This window comes from Lutra lutra, chromosome 11, assembly GCF_902655055.1.
Source record: "Lutra lutra chromosome 11, mLutLut1.2, whole genome shotgun sequence".
NCBI lineage: Eukaryota > Metazoa > Chordata > Mammalia > Carnivora > Mustelidae > Lutra > Lutra lutra.
In genome coordinates, this window is record NC_062288.1 from 11451720 (window position 1) to 11464685 (window position 12966).

Sequence of the window (12966 nt, forward strand, 5' to 3'; positions counted from 1 at the left end):
AGAGCCACCCAGTACCCCTAATTTTTTATCTTTTAAACAGCAAGTATCACTTTATTTCTAACGTCCATGAAAAATTTTTAGAAAATTATTTAATTTTAAGCCACATATTAAATCTTAATATATTTGGAAAAACACGTCTGTCATCAGTAAAATAAAATTACAGATAATGGTAAAGATTTAAATAAAAAATTCTTCCAAGTAGAAATTTTATAATGACCTTCTAAAACAACTTCTGGGTCAAAGGGGAAATAAAAACTGCATATATTAAAATAATGGAAAAATTTAAATGTTTGCTTTAATAGGCCTTATTTTTCAGAGCAGTTTTCAGGGCACAAGCAATATCAAACAGGAGGTACAGAGATCCAGGGACTCAAATGATGTCATGCCCACATGATTGACTCCCTCCATGCTCACACTCCTTCCTCTGGGCTGGCTTCCTCTTCTCCCTGGTAAGCTCTTCTCCTGGATGCAAGGATGGTCCCAGGGGGCACCAGGTTAGAGCATCTGTCCTTTCTTCCTGTAATCCCAGCATGGTAAGAAAAAAAAAGAAATGTTTTAGAAAAGCAGGAAAATTCCTTTTATAGAAAGGTCTTTGCTAACACAACACCTTGATGGGCCTCTGTGAATGTGGAAGTATAGCCTGGGGCCACTGCCAGTTGGGCTAGAGGTAGAGGAATCAGGTACCTTATTATGCAAACCAGGACACTGCAGGGGAGGAGAAGAGCAGATACAATTAAGAAAGTCCCTGGGCCAACACGTATAACCTGGCATTATTCCCTGTAAACCTAAGCATATGCTCAGCTTCTGAAGGAATGAAGCCAAGAGGCAGCTAAACTCTTGTGCTTAAAACACACACACACACACACACACACACACACACACACACTAAGATGGCTCAACTAGAAATTGACTGACCGTAGCAACTGTTGGCCTAAGATGAGGAGCAACTGAAACTCCTCCATGGCTGGCGGAAGTATGAGATGGTTCTGATAGGTACTTACCATAGAGAAATAAAAGCATGAAAACCAAGGACTTGCACATGACTGTTCACCGGAACTTAATTTGTAATAGCCCAAACCAGAGCAACCCAAATCCATCAATGCGTAAGTGGATAAATTGTGGAGTGTGATACAATGAAATGCTGTAGGCTGTAAAGACAAATAACTATCGATGGACACACGATGTGGATAAATCTCAAAGTTATTACACTGAGTGAAAGAGCCAAGCCAAAAAAGAGAGACCATATTACAAGATTCTATTTACGTAAAATCTAGAAATATGGGCTAACTTAAAGAGAGAGAAAGCAGATCGGCAGTTGCTTGGGGATGGGGTGGAGAAAGGAATGGATGGAAAAGGCCACAAGGCATGTTTAGGGGGTGATGGAAATGTTGTTTGAGAGGTGATGGTTGCAGGGGGGTGCATGTCTGTCAAGACTGATGAAGTAAGTTATACACTTAAGTATGTGCAGTTTTGTGCATTTCATGTAACTCAAAAAAGTTGGAAACTTTCTTAAAAATAAAAGTAAATTGTTTTGAAAGGGGGGTTTGGAGTAGAAGGGTGGAAAGGAGGAGGCAGAGGAGGAGCGATGAAACCCAAAAAGAAGTTGAGGCTGGAACTAGCAGGACACTGGTCAGTGCACATTCCTCAGTAGGGTTGGGGTCCCAGGAGAAGGGGTACCAGAAGGCTCTAAAATGAGTGAAGTCTGACAGTCTTAAGTTACCTGCTGTGCTACTCCCTGTTATAACCCCCATGCTTATACCATCAATCTTTATTAAGGACTGTAAATGGACTGGGATGAGGGCTATATAGAGGAAATAAAGGACCTGAATCTCTCTGGGTAGATCTAGGATGATGAGACGGGGACAGCTGAAATGTGCAAGATGGGAGAAAGATCCAGGATTCGTTGGAAGCAGTAAATCAGTCTGAGATGACCTGGGGAAATATCTGACTTTCAAGAATCCCCACTGAAATTCGAAACTTGGCTCCATGTCCCATTCCATAGAGAATGGGGGATTTGAGATACTGTCATCTACCTCCCCAAGGATGCTACATCCCCACTGACATGTGAGTTACATGACTATGTCAAAGAGCAATGGTTACTTCATTCCTACTTCCTGGGGCCATTGCGCCTTATAACAGTGATCAACAGAGGCCATGGTCAGAGACCCAAGGTCATTGACCTGCTTCTTCATCAGCAGTTTCAAACGTAGATGATTCTGGGAAAAGGGAGAGGAGAGAGAGATGGTGGAAGGGAAGAAGGGAATGCAGTTTTCAATTTTCAATTTCCACACCCACTGTACTGATACTGAAGATATAGTGTTGAACAAGATAGACGATTCCTCTATGCCCAGAGCTGAGAGGCCAGCAGGAATGCCGACTTTAAATCAGGAAGAACAATGCATGTCAGAATAAAGGAGGAGGGAATTCTAAAATGAATTTAAAATAACTGAGCCTAGAGGGCTTCCCTGGGAAGTGAAGTTGGGATGAGATTTAAAAATGAACAGGGAATGACGCTCCACCCCAAACTTTCAGGCCTTGCCAAGAAGCCCTCCATTCCCCCAATCAACAAGGTTCATCTAGGCTGCTGACAGATAGCCTGGCACCAATACTTGTGCATTGGCCAAGCTGGATGCTGTCCTGAGTATTGCTGTGACAAAGCAATGCGTCCTATTGGTTTGACCTCCACAGTTTTGTCACTCACCCACAGTGGGCTCCTGTGTTCCCAAACTGATGAAATACCAGGCAGTACACTGGAACATTTTAAATCAGACCCTACCTTTCTGGGAGTTGTAGCATTGGATGACACAGAATGACCCCAGATGGACACAATGGATGGTGACAGTGGACATCCCTTCAGCCTTCACACTTATTCTTGGGATTCTGCTTCCTCATCTGCTCCTATGTACAGACATTCAGCTATGAATCCCCACCATCAGGGGCATTTTTGTCCAGTTCTCTGAATGAGGCCATTGCTCTGCCACACAGCAGTATGTAGTAGACTGTGACACTGGTTCCCCATTGGTCATAACTTCCAGCCCTCTCTCCTCTGAGTGATCCCTTCCCACATTGATTCTGAGTTTGGTCATGTGACTTGCTTTGGCCAATGGACATTATCAAGAGTGAGGCAAGCAGGGGTTTGATAAGCACTTGTCCACTGGGTCTTGTCCTTCCAGAATGAACCTCTTGGAACTCACCATTCTATAGAGAAGTTCTGGCTCTCCTGTTGTGAGAGAGGAGCCACATGAAGAAGAACTGAGGTAATTCAGCCCACGTTAGCACCCAGGCCTTTCAGAACCTTCCAGGCCAGCCTAGCCACCAGCTGGATGAACCCACAGGAGTAGGCCCAGCAAATACCAACGAGGAGCAGAGAAACCATCTCGCTGAGCCTGACCAAACACACAGGACCTTAAGAAAGAATACGCTGTCATTGTTTTAGACTTAAAAAATACTGAAGTGCTTGCCATACAGCAATATTTATCATATAGATGAGGGCCTCAGGCCTGATTCTACAGCATCTACTCCAAACATAGTTTCCTTTACAAGGCACTGATGTTTGTTTCATTCTTAGGAATGAGTGAATCTTAGGATGGTGTCCCCAGGCTTTGATTTCCCTCAAGAGAAGTGTTTTTGGTGTTTTGTTTTTTTTTTCAGATTGAGAACATTTTTTTTCAGAGAGAACTTTGAAGGATTCAGAATCCTTCTCTTATAAAATGGTAGATGAGCATCTTGTGACAGCTGTGGTGATAAAGTAGGGTGGCTTTTTAAAAACTATTATATTTAGGATACAGAAATACTGATTTAAGGGGGCAAATGCACCCCAATGTTTATAGCAGCAATATCAACAATAGTCAAATTACAGAAAGAGCCCAAATGTCCATTGATTGATGAATTGATAAAGAAGATGTGGTAGATATACATAAAAGAATATTACTTGGCCATCAAAAAGAACAAAATCTTGCCATTTGTGATAGCATGGATGGAGCTCGAGTGTATTATGCTAAGCAGAATAAATCAGTCAGAGAAAGACAAATATGTCCATTTGCAGTAGCAAAACAGAACTAAATAGAGATGGGTTCCATCCCTTCAGCCTCCTGAAGCTCCACTGATTGGTGGATGGGGGTGGTGGCTATACTAAGGAAGTGTGGGCAGATTCAGTCATCTTCTATTTCTTTATTTGCTTTGTTCCTCCCCCAAATGATTCCACTGATGAAAAGTACGATCTCGGGATAATTGTAGACAAAGAGATGCTGATGGTAGCCATGACGTGGGAATGAAGGGATGCCTCCCATTTCTTCAGAAAGCAGAATTTCACAGTAAGGAAAAGTACTGATATTACAGAAGTACAGTTTTAAATACCAAGTATGTTAATTAGAGTGATACCAGTTTCTACAAGAGATAAACACAAAACATCAGATTAACACATGAGAAGTGGGTCATTCACTCACATCATGTCCATTTGGCAACTACGTTGGGAAGGGAGTGTGAGGGAAGCTCTGCTCCATGCAGTCATTCAGGGAGCCAAGCCTCCTCCATCTTGTAATTCTACCATCCTCTAGAGCCTGGGGGCTCTCTCTACTCAGGGGACTGGGGGAAAAGATTTTAAAAAGTGGTTTTTATGAGCCAGGCTGGGAAGTAAGATGCATCCCTTCCAACCACATTCCTTTAGTTAGAACTTGGTCATATGGCTCCAGCTAACTGAAAGGGAGGCTGGGGGATATCATTTTTCTGTAGGAGAGAACAAAGAGAATGGGCCTGGGAAACATCTAGCTGACTTCCAGTATACAAAGCTAAGGGACAGCAAGGGACAGCCAAAGTCTTTACCTCCTCCTACATTAGCTCTTTTGTTTTAAAAGATTAATATGCTTTAGGCACTTACTGTGTTTTTCAGCATATTCTTATCTAAACTATAATTAGTCAAAATTTCTCCTGAGAGAATACTTACAGCTCATATCTCTGATGGGGACCCTCATCTTGAATATATTAATAACTTCTAAAATCAATAAGAAAAAAAGAAAAACAATTCATTTGTCTTAATGTTCAAAAGACTTGAAAAGGCATTTCATAGAATAATATATCATAATGGTCAACAAATGTGTGAAAAGGTGCCCAACATCATTTCTTATCAGGAGAACGAAAATTAAAACCAAAATGAAATCCACTTTAGAGCCACCAGAAAGGTGAAAATTTTCAATTCTTATTTTTTTTTTTACCAACTTTGGAGAGAAAGTAGAGCAATTGGAATTCTCATATGTAGTGGTGGGATCATAAAGCTTTACAACCACTTTAGAAAAGTTTTGGCAGTTTCCACCAAACATACACATAAACTGTAACCCAGCAATTTCTAGCTTAAGAATTGAGTGGATTCCAACTCCAAAAAAATTGAAGGTGTATATCCAGCAAGGACCATGTATCTGAGTTTTCAAAGAGCTCTATTTATAATAGCAAAAAACTGGGATTTTTTTGATGTCTATTAATAAGATAATATACTAACGAAATGTGGTCTTCAGTAGCTACACTGGAGATCTGTGCATTTCAATTGTATGTAAATTTTTTAAAAATCTGAACTTTTTAAAGTTCCATTTATTGAGGAATAGTTCATTTACAGTAAATTTTCCCCTTTTTGTTGAGTTCGGGTCCATGAGTTTTAACAAACGTATACACCCCTGTAATCAAGATATAGTATTTCTCTATCACGCCAAAAGATTCCTTGTGGGGCTTTGTAGTCAGTTCCCTCATCTCACACCCCTAGCATTCACTGATCTGATTTCTGTGCCCATAATTTTTTGTCTTCTGAGGAGGTCATATAAATGGAACCATATTTATGTAGAATTTTTTGTCGAGCTTTTTTTCATGCAACATAATGCTTTTCAGGTCCATTAATAATGCACTTATCGGTAATTAATTCCTTGTTATTGTTGAGTAGTAATCCATGATATGGATTTAGCACACCTTGTTTATGCATTCACCTGTTGATGGATATTAGAGTCGCTTCCAGGTTGGGTCAGTTATGAATAAAACTGCTATAAATATTTACATAGAAATGTTATTTGGACATATATTTTTATTTTTCTCGGATAAATACCTAGGAGTAAGATTACTGGGTCATAAGTCAAGAAGGTATTGAACTTTACAAGAAACTTCTGAACTTTTTCCAAAGTGGCCATAGTATTTTTTATTGCCATCAGCAATGAATGAGAGTTCTAGTTGGTGTCCATCCCCGCCCAGCACTTGGTACTGTCAATTTATTCCAATTTTAGGCATTCCAAATGGTATGTAGTATCGTTTTGATTGTTATTTGTCTTTACCTAAAACTAATGACATTGAATATCATTCATCTGTTTATTTGCTGTCTGCAAATCTTTTCTTGTGAAGTGACTATTCAGATCTTTTGCTCATTATTTATTGGGTTGGCTGATTTCTAACAAACAATATATGAAAATTATATATGCTATAAACAAGCCCTTTTTCAGTTACATGTTTTGCAAATAATCTCTGCCTGTATGAAGCTTGGCTTTTCATTTTCATTTTTTTTTTTAAGATTTTAATTATTGGGGCACCTGGGTGGCTCAGTGGGTTAAAGCCTCTGCCTTCAGCTCAGGTCATGATCTCAGGGTCCTGGGATCGAGCCCCACATCAGGCTCTCTGCTCAGCAGGGAGCTTGCTTCCCCCTCTCTCTCTCTGCCTGCTTCTCTGACTACTTGTGATCTCTGTCTCTGTCAAATAAATAAATAAAATAGTTAAAAAAAAAAGATTTTAATGGGCGCCTGGGTGGCTCAGTGGGTTAAGCCGCTGCCTTCGGCTCAGGTCATGATCTCAGGGTCGTGGGATCGAGTCCCACATCGGGCTCTCTGCTCAGCAAGAAGCCTGCTTCCCTCTCTCTCTCTCTCTCTGCCTTCCTCTCCGTCTACTTGTGATCTCTCTCTGTCAAATAAATAAATAAATAATCTTTAAAAAAATAAATAAATAAAATTAAAAAAAAGATTTTAATTATTTATTTGACAGAGACAGAGAGAACACAAGTGGGGAAGGGCAGAGGAAGAAGCAGGCTCTGCATTGAGCAGGGAGCCCGATGTATGGCTCTATCCCAGGCTGGGATCATGACCTGAGCCAAAGGCTGACACTTAACCTACTGAGTTACCAAGGTGCCCCTGGCTTTTCATTTTCTTGACAGTGTCTTTCAAAAAGCAAGTGTTTTTAATTTTAATGATGTTCAATTTATCAATTTTTCTTTTACGATTCCTATTTTCTGTGTCCTAAGACATATTTGCTTACCTCAAAGTCACACAAATTTCTTCTATGTTTTCTTTGGGGAGTGCTAAAAATTTTAGGTCTGTGCCTTTCTCAATCTATTATCTCCCAGCTCCAAATTAATTCTCTTTGTCTGCTCTATGAAAATGGATCCAGGCCCATTAAATATTTTTCCTTTGCTTCCATTGAGGCCCTGTCAAGAGATGTTACTAAAGAACCTGCAGGAGAAAAGGGATTTTACCTTCTGATTTTAGAGTGCTCATGCCACAGCCTCTTGGAGTACACACAGCTACTCCAGGGCTACCTCCTGCAGGGAACTGCAGTCAGAGCATCAAGCAACCAGTGACATTCCTTGGTCGTGCCCAAGGGCAGTTGGGTAGCCCAGTGCCTCTGAGGAGACACCATCCTGTGAACAAGTTGTACAGGGCAGCTTTCCAGCATGTTCCACCACCCCAGAACCACAGTGATTCTTTGCCATCCAAGGACCCACAGGAATTCCCTAACAATGCCTAGAACTTAGCCCTGGAGAAAACGGTTTCTCTTGATAATTGCTATGCCTCCATTCTTCAGAGTTTTTATTTTTTACAAACCAATCCACTGTTACTTTAATCCCTGAATATAAAACCAGTCATTTTTTATATTAACTTTTCATGGTTTTGTATGATATGGGATATTAGTGAATGATACCATGTACATACCCATTGTTCTAGAGGCATTTGTTGGAAGGATTATTCCTTCTCCATTTAGTTACCTTGGAATCATGGTCAAAAATCAATTGACTGTAGATGTGTAGATTTCTGCTTGGTATTTATGTTCTATTCCATCTATCCATTTGTCTATTATTTCATCAATACCATGCTGTCTTGATTATTGTGATTTCATATTAAATCTTGAAACCAGCTAGTATGAATTTTTCAAGTTTGTTCTCTCTCAATATTATTTTAGCCATTTTAGGTCCTTTTCTTTTAGATGTGGAATCAGCTTACCAATTCCTACCAAAAAAATCGTTGATTGGGATTACATTGATCAATTTGGCATGAATCAACATCTTAATATAGAGATTTACAATCCATGATCATGATAAGCCCCACTTTGATATCACTCATGAATCAATTTTAGCATTCATATCTGGCACATATTCTGTACTAAGTAGAAGGTATTTTTAGTGTTAAGTATTTTATATTAAGTATAGTAAGTACATTAATATTATATAAAGTATTTCATATTTTGTTATAAAATGGTACTTCAAATTATTTAATTTTCATTTTTAACTTTTTAAAATAGTGACTTTGTATCCCATGACCTTGTTAAATTTATCTGTTATTTATAGGAGCTTTTTTGGTAGATATTTTGAAATTTTCTGTGGCCTTAATAGGCACTGTTTAATCCTTTAGTTCTTTGGGATGGAGCTACTGTAACAAAGTACTATAGATCAGGTGGCTGATAAACAATAATAATTTATTTCTTATATTTCTGGAGGCTGTTAAGTCCAAGATAGGAATATCAGCATTGTCAGGTTCTGGAGAGAGCCCTTTTCTGGGGTTGTGGACTACATGGAAAAAAGAGAGATAGCTAACTTTCTGGCCTTTTTAAAATCCCATTCATGCCACCTCCATCTATATGATTCAATTACTTTCCAAGGGTCTCACCTCTAAACACCAGCACACTGGGATTAGAGTTTCAACATACGAATTTGTGGGGATCACAAACATATAGTCCATTGCATCTACAGAGACCATCACTGATCTGCAGATAAAAACAGATGTATTTATTTATTTCCATCTGTATGCCTTTTCTCCCCTTTATCTTCCCTTATTGCATTGGCTAACAACTCCACTAAAAATGTTGAATAGGAGTGTTAAGAGCAGAGACTGACTTTCTTTGCTTACAAAGAAAAAAGTGTTTGCAAGGATGAAAGCATTCAATCTTTCATTAAGATACAATAATTAGACATACCAACTATAAGTTTCCCCTATATGCCTTTCATCATGTTAGGGAAGTCCTTGTTTATTCCAGATTTTCTGAGGGTTTTATCATAAAGGGATCTTAAATTCTGTTAAGTGCGTTTTGTGCATTTACTGTGAGGATCATGTGATTTTTCTCTTTAGCCTTTCATATTGTGAATTATATCACTTGGTTTTCTAATATTGAACCTTGAATATCACAGTGAATCATTTAACTATTCAGAGCCTCATTTTTTAAAATCCATCAAACAGAAACAGTAATTACACTTACCTTTCCCTAGATCCCCACAGGGCTCATTTCTTTCAGTTCTGCTCTTATGACACCATTGTACAGAAGCTTCCCCTGACCACCCATGAAATTATGGCCCTTCTCTCACTCTCTTATTCCCAGCTTTTTTCCATGAAACTTGGAGTATGAATTCATACCTTCTGAGCCCCTCTAGTATAATTTAAGCTTCACAAGTTCAAAAGCTTCTTCTGTTTTGAACACTAGTGCCCAAAGCCTAGAATTATACATGATATGCAGATATAACCAAAATATATGTTGCATGAAGTGTAAACTAAACGAGACTCTACATGTAAAGCATGTAAACCTTATCTGGCCCAAAGTAGAAACTCATTAAAATTAATTATTATAATAAATATTTATTCTTCATTGTGCTTTCTCATATCATCATAAATTGTCAGGTGGCACACTCAAATAGGGTATTTAAGGAGGCAAATATATAAATGGATTCTTTAGAAAAGGTGACTTGAGACAGGGAAGTTGTCAGGAAGATTAACAAGGGAAAATAACGTCCCTGGGACAGCAGCATCAAGGAGCTCTCGTCATTGTAGATTTAAGGGGCAAGGAGAGGGAATGGCTATGTAATGCAGAAAGAGCAGCTGTAGCTGGAAGAGAGGGCCATCTGACAGCACTGGCAGACTTGGGTGGAAGAATACCATACCCCAATGCAATGCAATGAAATGAATACCCAGCATCATTGCTTCCAACCATTGGCTGAGCCCAGAAACTAGAGGGCCGGGCTAACCCCAGTGAGTCATTCCATAAAGGACAGTCTCTCAGAGAACAGAGCAGAGTACAGAGGTGTGGAATCAGTCTAGAGAGGAACATAGAAACTATCCACGCCACTATCCACCGCCCGCAACACATAAAGCAATTGCATGAGTTCAAATTCTCAAATACCAGGAAATTTTACAAAGTGCTACCCTTCCAGGCTACCTTGCAGAAACATCTTTTTGCCCAATCCTTTCCCTCCCTGACCTACTAGCTCCAGAAGTGTTGCTTGGCTGTGATGAATGTCTTGGGTGAATGTGCTTTGTTCCTCTAAGACTCTACGAAGAGCCTGTTCATGCAGACTGTGGTAGTGCTCCCAGGCAATTTCCTGATTCCGTTCTCCTGATCTGCATCTCTTACCATACAAAATAAAAGAGAGCTGTGAACTGAGCAGTCTCCTGTGTTCATGCTGCAGTACAGTATGTCTGTGTGTTGTTAAGCAGCTGCCACAATTTCCCCCAGAGGTTGCTACATTTCAGAGCTGGATGAGGTAATAGGGATATTTAGCCCAAGTTAAGCTTGTAAAAGTGCTTTGGGAATCTTTGGAATGAAAAGAACTGTGCATACCCAAAGAGTTTTTATTAATTACACAATATATGCCCAGGGTTGGAAAAAGATCTTCACATGGGTGTCTCCTGCTAGTAAACATGACTACTTCTCTGCATGGATTAATCTGAGAACCGAAATGCAAAAAAATAAACTTCAGGCAGTGATTAGTGGTGGAAAACTTGAGATCATTTCCCTACCTACAAGATGGGAATACTGATGACTGTCATGTCATCAAGACTGGGGGAGGGTGTGATGGCAATACATGTATGAATTAATTTATGAGTAGTTCTTTTGAGGTGTCAGATAATGTTCTTGGAAAGTGGGTAGATCATTCCAAGGATCCTTACAGAGCTATCTTCCTAAAAACAAAATATAACTTCTCCCTCCATCTGGGTTATATCTTGGAAAACAGCCAGGCATGACTCAGTTAAGTGAGTGGACTGAGGAGCCTGAAGACAGTGAGACTGAGGAGGGGCTGGGACCTTAAAACCAGGCCTTCCCTCCTGGGGTGAGACAGGTGGTAGGCAGCTTGACCCAGCTGCTGATGCTTGGAGGAAATCCAGCCCAGCAGGCAGAGTTTAGTATCCAAGAGAGAGAAAGAGACCAGGCCAATAGTCAATTTCAAAGGGTCTAACTGAAGTGTCCTCACTAGAACGGTACAACAAGGAACGGCAGGTACAGTGATGTTCAACCAGACCAGAGCCACTGTGAATGTCCTTCGGCAAGGTCAGTGGTCACCACATTGAGGCTCAAACTCAAATTTTTATTCTACAGAGGGAAGGCTAGCAATTTTAAGCCAGGGTCTGCAAGGAGACAGGAAGACCATGAAGAAAGAGAACTAGGTGCAGGGAACAGTCCCAGATTGTCATGATCCAGAAATCCTAATCTAGAGTGTATTTGGGGAAGGCAGTCCGGTTAGAAGGGGAAATTTGAGAGTGTGTTTACATATAATTTTATCTAAGATTGATAAATAACAGTTTTCTTTATCATAGAATGTAGTAATTACAGAGGAAGCCCTACTTATACTCATCCATACACACACACAGGCTACTTCCATGCACTTGTATAAGCCCAAAGCTAGCCATCAGCATTGAAGTCCAAAATTAGGGCAGACAAGCAGACAGCACTGTTGTGGTGAGAATCTCAATTCAATCAGCCTTGCCAAGTGCCAGGTGGTGTCTAAAAGGCCCATCCTAATACACTCCCTGTGTTTCTGACTTTCACTCCTAATGGTCCTTTTCCCCAGCATGCACAATACAAACGAAAGTCTTGTTGAATTATCATCTTTGCAGCATTCCCTGAGGTACACAGCCATACATATAGTAAGTGATCAATAAATATCTGAAATTGGATACTTGAGCAGAATGTTGTATTGAAGACTCTCCCCATCCAGTATAGCCCATCAGCCACCTCCCCGCCTCCCCACCAGTAATCCAATGCCCACCTGGCATGGAGGTGGTTCTTGAGCCCCATTCTGTTCAGGGGTTTCTGGCCCTGGGAGCACTTAGGCAAACCTGTTTGACCTCAGCCTCTTTCTTCACAGGTTGAGTCAGTTTCATGGGCAAGAGTCTTAGAGAATCTATGTGATGAGTCTTCAGTTAGAAAACCAGAGCTCCCAATGCAGAGCTGGCTCCTTGTGCCCATGACCATTGACATCGTCCTCAACAGAATCTTACTGAGATAAGTAAGACATCCCACTTCACTCCCAAACCTAGGCTGTACCCAGGCATCAGGATACCTGTGCTAATAAATAGAGATGTCTGGACCCACCCAGGGAGATGTAATTCTGTAAGTATGGGATGGTATCTGGGCAGGAATGTCATCAAAAGGCAGGAATGCAATCAAATTCCAGATGACAGCCATTTTGGGATGAAAAAGATTTCTAAGAGTTCCAAGACAATGTACTCTTCCCTATGAAGCAATGAAGAGAATTCGAATCCAGGAAACACAGGTCTTTCCCACTGTATTGTGTTCTATACCCAAAATTGTACAGTTCTGCACACCACTGCATGTTATCTGTGCTTTTCTCCCTCACTTGAAAACCCAGCAACCAGGATGTGATTCACGTCTGTTGCAGGCTTGGCAGAAGTACTCCTTAACAGCAGCCCTAAACAAGGAGACTCTGGCCCTGTGTTGTGTGCGGATTTC

At 40.4% G+C, this 12966-nt stretch overlaps 1 long non-coding RNA gene across 2 annotated transcripts; it reads right to left on the minus strand.

The window, feature by feature from the left end:
• Positions 1-299: 299 nt before the first annotated feature.
• LOC125081428 (uncharacterized) lies at positions 300-12649 on the minus strand. 2 transcript variants are annotated; one of them, XR_007121678.1, is made up of 3 exons: positions 12589-12649; positions 4943-4990; positions 300-517 (listed from the first exon to the last, which is right to left on the minus strand). It is a non-coding gene; the product is annotated as an uncharacterized LOC125081428 (long non-coding RNA). The 2 variants fall into 2 exon arrangements; XR_007121679.1 differs by having other exon boundaries at positions 12333-12623.
• Between the last annotated feature and the right edge of the window lie 317 nt (positions 12650-12966).